Below are 9226 nucleotides of genomic sequence, written 5' to 3'. Positions count from 1 at the left end.
TGAAGACCCAGCACAGGCAAAAATTAATAAAACTGAAAAATGATGTATGTATGTATCGAGGGAGAGACAGAGGAACTGGACATAAGAGAAAAGAAAGATCTAATAAGCTCAATGGTTCCTGACAGACTGTGGTAAAGAAAACCTTCTTTGGTTCTGGTGACATTTCATGTGCTTCTATACTCCCTTGAGTATATAAATTTAAAAAAAGCAAAATAGCTGTCTGAGGAGGTCTTAAAATAGCTGTGAAAAGAAGGGAAGCAAAAAGCAAAGAAAAAAAAGAAAGATATTCCCATTTCAATGCAGAGTTCCAAAGAATAGCAAGGAGAGATAAGAAAGCCTTCCTCAGTGATCAATGCAAAGTAATAGAGGAAAACAATAGAATGGGAAAGACTAGAGATCTCTTCAAGAAAATTAGAGATACCAAGGGAATATTTCATGTAAAGATGGGCTTGATAAAGGAAAGAAATGGTATAGACCTAACAGAAGTAGAAGATATTAAGAAGAGATGGCAAGAATACACAGAAGAACTGTACAAAAAAGATCTTCATGACCCAGATAATCATGATGGTGTGATCACTCACCTAGAGCCAGACATCCTGGAATGTGAACTCAAGTGGGCCTTAGAAAGCATCACTACGAATAATGCTAATGGAGGTGATGGAATTCCAGTTGAGCTATTGCAAATCCTGAAAGATGATGCTGTGAAAGTGCTGCACTCAATATGCCAGCAAATTTGGAAAACTCAGCAGTGGCCACAGGACTGGAAAAGGTCAGTTTTCATTCCAATCCCAAAGAAAGGCAATGCCAAAGAATGCTCAAACTACCACAGAACTGCGGTCATCTCACATGCTAGTAAAGTAATGCTCAAAATTCTCCAAGCCAGGCTTCAGCAATACGTGATCGGTGAATTTCCAGATGTTCAAGCTGGTTTTAGAAAAGGCAGAGGAAACAGAGATCAAATTGCCAACACCTGCTGGATCATGGAAAAAGCAAGAGAGTTCCAGGAAAACATCTATTTCTGCTTTATTGACTATGCCAAAGCCTTTGACTGTGTGGATCACAATAAACTGTGGAAAATTCTGAAAGAGATGGGAATACCAGACCACCTGACCTGCCTCTTGAGAAACTTGTATGCAGGTCAGGAAGCAACAGTTAGAACTGGACATGGAACAACAGACTGGTTCCAAATAGGAAAAGGAGTACGTCAAGGTAGTATACTGTCACCCAGCTTATTAACTTATATGCAGAGTACATCATGAGAAACGCTGGGCTGGAAAAAGCACAAGCTGGCATCAAGATTTCCAGGAGAAATATCAATAACTTCAGACATGCAGATGACACCACTCTTATGGCAGAAAGTGGAGAACTAAAGAGCCTCTTAATGAAAGTGAAAGTGCAGAGTGAAAAGTTGGTTTAAAGCTCAACATTCAGAAAACTGAGATTGTGACATCTGTTCCCATCACTTCATGGGAAATAGATGGGGAAACAGTGGAAACAGTGGCTGACTATTTTTCTGGGCTCCAAAATCACTGCAGATGGTGATTGCAGCCATGATATTAAAAGACGCTTACTCCTTGAAAGGAACTCCTTATGACCAACCTCAACAGCATATTAAAAAACAGAGACTTACTTTGCCAACAAAGGTCCGTCTAGTCAAGGCTATAGTTTTTCCAGTGGTCACGTATGGATGTGAGAGTTGGACTATAAAGAAAGCTGAGCACCAAAGAATTGATGCTTTTGAACTGTGGTGCTGGAGAAGACTCTTGAGAGTCCCTTGGACTGCAAGGCGATCCAACCAACCCATCCTAAAGATCAGTCCTGGGTGTTAATTGGAAGGACTGATGTTGAAGCTGAAACTCCAATACTTTGTCCACCTGATGCGAAGAGCTGATTCATTTGAAAAGACCCTGATGCTGGGAAAGACTGAGGGCTGGAGGAGAAGGGGACAACAGAGGATGAGACGGCATCACTGACTCGATGGACATGGGTTTGGGTGGACTCCGAGTGTTGATGATGGACAGGGAGGCCTGGTGTGCTACGGTTCATTGGGTCTCAAAGAGTCAGACACGACTGAGCAAGTGAACTGAATACTCCCTTGATGCCCAGGAAAAATGATAAAATAGAATACACTCACCCAAAAGATAAAGTAGTGATGTTTTTATGCTTTAAAACATTTGCAGATTACACCACTCAAGATAAAAGTGAGTAAAGGCGAAAAAACCCTTGTAAAAGGATGTATATAAAGTACAATACATAATGTGAAATGAATGTTGACTTTTAATGTGCTATCCTGTGCTTAGTCGATTTAGTCATGTCTGACTCCTTGCAAACCCATGGACTGTAGCCCTCTAGGCTCCTCTGTGCATAGGATTCTCCATACAAGAATACTGGACTGGCTTGCCATTTCCTCCTCCAGGGGTCTTCCTGGCCCAGGGATCAAACTCACAACTCATGTCTCCCACATTGGCTGCTGCTGCTGCTAAGTCACTTCGGTCATGTCCGACTCTGTGTGACTCCATAGATGGAAACCCACCAGATTCCCCTGTCCCTGGGATTCTCCAGGCAAGAACACTGGAGTGGGTTGCCATTTCCTTCTCCAATCCATGAAAGTGAAAAGTAAAAGGGAAATCGCTCAGTCGTGTCTGACTCTTCGCGACCCCATGGACTGCAGCCTACCAGGCTCCTCCGTCCATGGAATTCTCCAGGCAAGAGTACTGGAGTGGGGTGCTTTTGCCCGCTTTGGCATGCAGGTTCTTTACCACTCGTGCCACCTGGAAAGCCCATCTTTAAGATGAGGCAGCAAAACTTGTTTTTCCTGTGCCTGTTTTATATTTTTTTGTTTAATTGTTTTTATGTGGTCTGATAGCAGACTAAGCAGTCCTCTTTCTCTCTTTTCGTACATGGCCCCTTCTCTTTGCTATTCTTGGGTTTTAATCATTTTTCTGTTAATTCTTTTTTTAATATAAATTTATTTATTTTAATTGGAGGTTAATTACAATATTGTATTGGTTTTGCCATACTTCAACATGAATCTGCCACAGGTATACACATGTCCCCCATCCTGAACCCCCCTCCCTCCTCCCTCCCGGTACCATCCCTCTGGGTCGTCTCAGTGCACCAGCCCCAAGCATCCAGTATCATGCATCGAACCTGGACTGGCGATTTGTCTCATATATGATAATATACATGTTTCAATGCCATTCTCCTAGATGTATAGAACAGTCTTTTGGACTCTGTGGAAGAGGGAGAGGGTGGGATGATCTGTTAATTCTTGTATGCACACTTTGGTCCTAGTTTGCCCAACCATCAGTGACCTCCACGGTCCATACACGTAAGATATACATGTCATGGTGATTCCAGCCTTCTGAGTAACAGTCTTCATATTAGTTATCTGAGACATTGTGTTATTCATACATTTCTTTCATTGTACTCATCTTCTCAATGAAAATAGGGTCTAAGCAGACAGAGACTTCACCTGTTATGTTCAAGTTTGTATTTTAACCGTGTGTGAATATAAATGCACTTGTTCAAAAATGAATTTAGAAAAAATGAAAAGTTGGGGAAAGGAAAAGGAGAATGAAACCAAGTTAAATAGTATGGTTTCAAGACAAGTTTAACAAACAAAATTGAATAGAGCATTGAAAACTAAATGCATAAGAAATATAATAACAATAACTTACGGGTTTTCCTTGTGGTTCAGCTGATAAAGAATCCACCTGCAATGCAGGAGACCTGGGTTTGATTACTGAGTTGGGAAGATCCCTTGGAGAAGGGAACGGCTACCCACTCCAGTATTCTGGCCTGGAGAATGCCATGAACTGTATGTATAGTCCATAGGTCACAAAGAGTCAACACAACTGAGCGACTTTCTGACTCATGATAGAAAATTGGGTTAATTACATTGACAATGACCTAGATGTCAAATAATATAAAACATAATCTTCCTAGAATGATCTGGTATATAGCACGTTCTCAGTTATTTGCTGGATACATTAGGACTTAGGTCTCTATTTATGGACATTTAAGGTTGTATTTCATTTTGTTTGGAAGAAGTGAATTATTGATGAAATTAAACACAAATGTCTATTTATTTTGCCAAGTCTGTAGGTTCCCACCATAAAACATCTTACAAAAAATTAGAAAGATTATGATGTCAGTGTAAGTGTAACAGACACATAGATAAACATCTTGAAATCTACATATAAAGTCTTTGGGTGGGCAAAATCATGATAAATAAGTCAAGATACTCAGAAGTAAGATGATAGACATTTTTAACTAGAGAAAAAAATGTTTTTTAACTTATGACCAAAAGTATGTACTTAAAGTCACTTCAAAAACAATCTTTCATAAAAATTCTTTGAAATATTGGTATCTATAGAAAACTAGACATATAATATGTGGGCACATAATAATAATACTAGGCAAATCAAAATCATGATCCAGCATAAAAATCTTTGCTTGAACTCAGTATATAGTTTAAGAGAACAGCAAAAAATCTTTTTCATACCATTGTCCTGGGGAAAACTTAAAGACCTTTCACATTTTGGGGTAAGAATAATTACCCCCAAATGTGCTAGCAGTAGTAAAGGATCAGTCTCTGATAAACAGTCTGAAGATAGCTATTAATAGTCAAACTACAGATATTCTCTTTTCACTTTAAATCAATTTTTATTTTAATAATGAGCAAGATTTTTTTTCCATTAGGAATTTAAATGCTTTCAGGCTGACAAACATCTTGAACAATTACCATAGTCAAGAATATATCCAAAGCGCATAGTACAAACAAGATGTTAATCTTGGGGAACTACCCTAGCAGTCTGGTAGTTAAGACTTCATGCACAATACAGAAAGAGAGGTTTTAAAATAATCTAAGAATTTATGGCAAAAAAAATATTAACTTGAATGAGACTAGGTCAAGCAGAGTAGTTTCAAAACAACTGTATGTAACAAAATTGAATGAAAATCTATGCTATATAAAAATGTGAAATAGTAACAACTTAACAAAGTCACCATTGATCATTAATATAAAGTTAAGTTGCCAAGGACTTGGGGAAAAAGAATGAAACAGAATGACTTTTAAAATGTAGGGAGAAAGCAGTATTTAAGTTATAATTTCACCTTATATGAATAGCTGTGGATTTCAGTGTACCCTGGTGGCTCAGATGGTAAAGAATCTGCCTGCAATGCAGGAGACCTGGGTTCAGTTCCTGGGTCAGGAAGATCTCCTGGAGAAGGGAATGGTAATCCACCCCAGTATTCTTGCCTGGAGAATTCCATGGACAGAGGAGTCCATGGGGCCACAAAGAGTCTGGCATGACTGAGTGACTTTCACTTTCAATTTTCACAGAAGGCATAGTGATCATTAGTCAAATGATAAACAAACAGATGTATAGAATGGACTTTTGGACTCTGAGGGAGAAGGAGAGGGTGGGATGATTTGGGAGAATGGAATTGAAACATGTATACTATCATGTAAGAAATGAATCGCCAATCTATGTTCGATACAGGATACAGGATGCTTGGGGCTGGTGCATGGGGATGATCCAGAGAGATGATATGGGGTGAGATGTGGGAGGGGGGATCAGGATTGGGAACTCATGTATAGCCGTGGCTGATTCATGTCAATGTATGGCAAAACCAATACAGTATTGTAAAGCAAAATAAAGTAAAAATAAAAATTTTTAAAAATGCCTTCCAAATGATGGTTTGATGTGAAGCAACTTTTAAACATAGGTCTAATCAAAAGGAGCAATTAGGAATTTCCCTGCTGGTCCAGTGGTTAAGAATCAGCACTTCCATTGCAGGGGGCACAAGTTCCATTCCTGGTCAGAGAACTAAGATCCCACATGCCATGTAGGGTGGCCAAAAATAAATAAATAAAGGAACAATTAGAAATAGCAGAGATGTAAATGCATGTTGGAAAAACTGGAATCGGTGATTTATTAGCATGAAGGATACAGAACTTTCAACTTCATTTTTGTCTAAAACAATGATCGGCAAACGGAAACTATTCAACTGACAGCTCAATTTCTTTCAGAAAAAAATTTTTTTAATATAAACAAATATATAGTGATGCATGTAAGTGGAATCTAGAAAAATGGTACTGAGGAACTTCTTTGTTGGGTGGGAATAGAGACACAGACTTCGGGAAAAAACATATGGGCACAGCTGGAGGGGAGAAGGGGGATGAATTTGAAGATCGGGACTGAAGCAGGTGCGCTGCCGTGTGTAAAACAGATAGCTAGTGCAGACCTACTGGGCCACACAGGGAACTCAGCTCGGTGCTCCACGATGACCTAGATGGATGGGATGGGGGATGAGAGGGACGGCCAAGAGGGAGGGGATGTATGTATGCATACAGCTGATTCACTTCATAGCACTATAGAAAGTAGCGCAACGTGGTAAAGCAACTATATGCCAATAAATAAATAAATAGAAGGCAATGGAGAATACACAATACGATTAATTGAGAAATTTGACCACACCAAATTCATATATACTCACAATTCCCCTCAAATACATCTATACATAAATAAAGAACAAAATGACAAATAACCAGTATGAGGGGGTAGTGGTAACCTCCAACTGTTTATTTGAAAGATCATCGTTATAAACACGGAGAAGGCAATGGCAACCCACTCCAGTACTCTTGCCTGAAGAATCCCAGGGACGGGGGAGCCTGGTGGGCTGCCATCTATGAGGTCGCACAGTCAGACACGACTGAAGCGACTTAGCAGCAGCAGCAATTATAAACAAGAATAGAAATTCTCCAGTTCTATTCTACCAAGGAAAGGAGTCACAAAGATAATTTGAGATACAGAAAGTAAATAGCTATCAAATCCACTTATATATTCAAGCATCACAAGGAATGGAATAATTCAAGTTCATTAGCATTCCCCTTTATGCAAATTAATTATTTTCCTTCCTTTTTTTCCCCATAGAAGATGCTGTGAAATACATGTCTCTTGCAACTGCTGTTGCAAGGATGTGTCTGCAGATCTTCTTTGGTGTGGACCTTTCTCATCAATAAGGAAATATAGTTACATATGCCCTATATTGAAAGTTAGGAAAAAATACCTTCACTTCATTTTATGTCCCTCCAATTAACACTTTACCTCTTTCTTCCAGTGAATTAGTAAGATACTTGGATATACATTCTATTATATTCTGCCTGGAAGCCCTTTATATCTCTCTTTTATCTTTTGTAATTGTGCTTTCTTTCCTGTCGTTTAATTGTCATCACTGAGCATTGCCTTACTGAGTTCTCTTTTTAGCATCTAAAAAATAATTTGATATTTCAGTCAAACAAGCAAACCACCACAGTGTTCTTTGGACTCTGAGATAGACTGAATTATTTTTCACGTGTCCTCAGGTAAATATTCTTGATTTTCATTCTCTGTAACCTGTTCCTGCAGTGTCTTTTGGGCTCTTGGACTCACCAGCATGGGAACTCTGAGAGGTAGTTCTCTGGGCAGAAGTCTGAATCCCTTCCTGGATGGTTGATGATGGAGACTGAAGCTCTGTGTGCAGATGAGACAGCAGGAAGTGTTAAACTATCGAAACTAGAGCCACACTTAGGACTCGAAAAGCAACAACTGTGTCTCATCCACACCCAGGTTGTACAAGCTCAGGGACCACAGCAGAGGAGATATTTACAGCTCTCTCTGTCTGCTCATTATGCATATTTCTCTCATTTTACAATGGCCTGTAAGCTCATGAATTCCCTATGGAACTTGGTCTGGACAGAAAGAAATTTTTCCTTCTGTTCTCAATAGATTGGGTTATAAGCCAGGAGAATTCAGATCTATTGGGCTTCCCTGATGGCTGAGCAAGTAAAGAATCCACCTGCAATTCAGGAGACATAAGAGATATGGGTTTGATTCCTGGTTCAGGAAGATCCCCTGGAGAAGGGCATGGCAACTCGCTCTAGTATACTTGCCTGGGAAATCCTATGGGCAGAGCCTGGCGGTCTACAGTCTAAAGGATCACAAAGAGTTAGACATGACTGAGTGACTAAGCACGTCTTAAGACCTATGCCAATAGGACCTTTTATGATTATCTTTCCAAAGAGGTTTTTCAGACCCCTCTTTAAGTCTTTATTCCTCAGACTATAGATGAAGGGGTTCAGCATGGGTGAGACCACAGTGTACATCACCGAGGCTGTTGCACTTGAGTGGAAGCTGTGGGTACCAGCAGAGCTGAGGTACACTCCTAAACCCGTACAATAAAATAAGGAGACTATTGAGAGGTGAGATGCACAGGTGGAAAATGCTTTATACTTCCCCTGAGATGATGAGATTCTGCCTATGGAAGAAACTATCCCAGAGTAAGAGTAAAGAATACACGTGAGGGAACCCCCGGCCAGCAACACAGCTCCAGAATACATCACCACATTATTGAGAAAGGTGTCAGAACTGGCAAGTTGGATCATCTGATTGAGTTCACAGAAAAAGTGGGGGATTTCTAAGAAGGTAGACAATGACAGTCTCAACAAACTTAAGCTTTCTAACAAAGAATGCAGGACACTGATGACCCAGGACACCAGCACCAGCAGTCCACAGATCTGGGGGTTCATGGTGACCGTGTAGTGCAGGGGGTGGCAGATGGCCATGAAGCGATCATAGGCCATCACTGTTAGGAGCAAGATGTCAAGTCCTGCAGAGTGTGAAAAAATAAACCTGGGTGATGCAGCCTTCATAGGTTATGACTTTGCTCTGTGTCTGGATGTTCCACAGCATCTTTGGGATGGTGGTGGAGGTGAAGCAGATGTCTACAAAGGACAGGTTGGAGAGGAAGAAGTGCATGGGGGTGCGGAGGTGGCAGTCTGAGCTGACGGCCAGGATGATGAGCAAGTTTCCAAACACAGTGACCAGGTACATGGAGAGGAAAAGACCAAATATTAAGTGTTGCAACTTTAATTCCTCTGAGACTCCCAGAAGAAGAAACTGTGAAACTCCTGTTAGGTTTCCTATTGCCATGTGTTGATGGTGACTATGGAAAAAGAGGGAAATAGCATGATTTATTTTCACACAAAAGCATCATTACTCATGCGGTAGAAATGCTACCATTTATATTTTGCCATCAATAATTGCTTTCAACATTTTGTTCATGGATTTTGTGCACTTGAAGGAACCTCCTGTGTCATCCCTAGTTAGCAAAGTTGTCTCATGGTCAGTTTTCCCCAATATGTTATGTATACTACAATTTTAATGAGAAATTCTTTCAT

General features: G+C 40.1%; 1 pseudogene; it reads right to left on the bottom strand.

Moving 5' to 3' along the window:
* Nucleotides 1–7389: 7389 nt before the first annotated feature.
* On the bottom strand, nt 7390–8879 carry LOC138440560 (olfactory receptor 1571-like; annotated as a pseudogene).
* Nucleotides 8880–9226: the final 347 nt, after the last annotated feature.

This window comes from Ovis canadensis, chromosome 5, assembly GCF_042477335.2.
Source record: "Ovis canadensis isolate MfBH-ARS-UI-01 breed Bighorn chromosome 5, ARS-UI_OviCan_v2, whole genome shotgun sequence".
In the NCBI taxonomy this organism is placed as follows: domain Eukaryota; kingdom Metazoa; phylum Chordata; class Mammalia; order Artiodactyla; family Bovidae; genus Ovis; species Ovis canadensis.
This window is presented reverse-complemented; position numbering and strand designations above follow the sequence as displayed.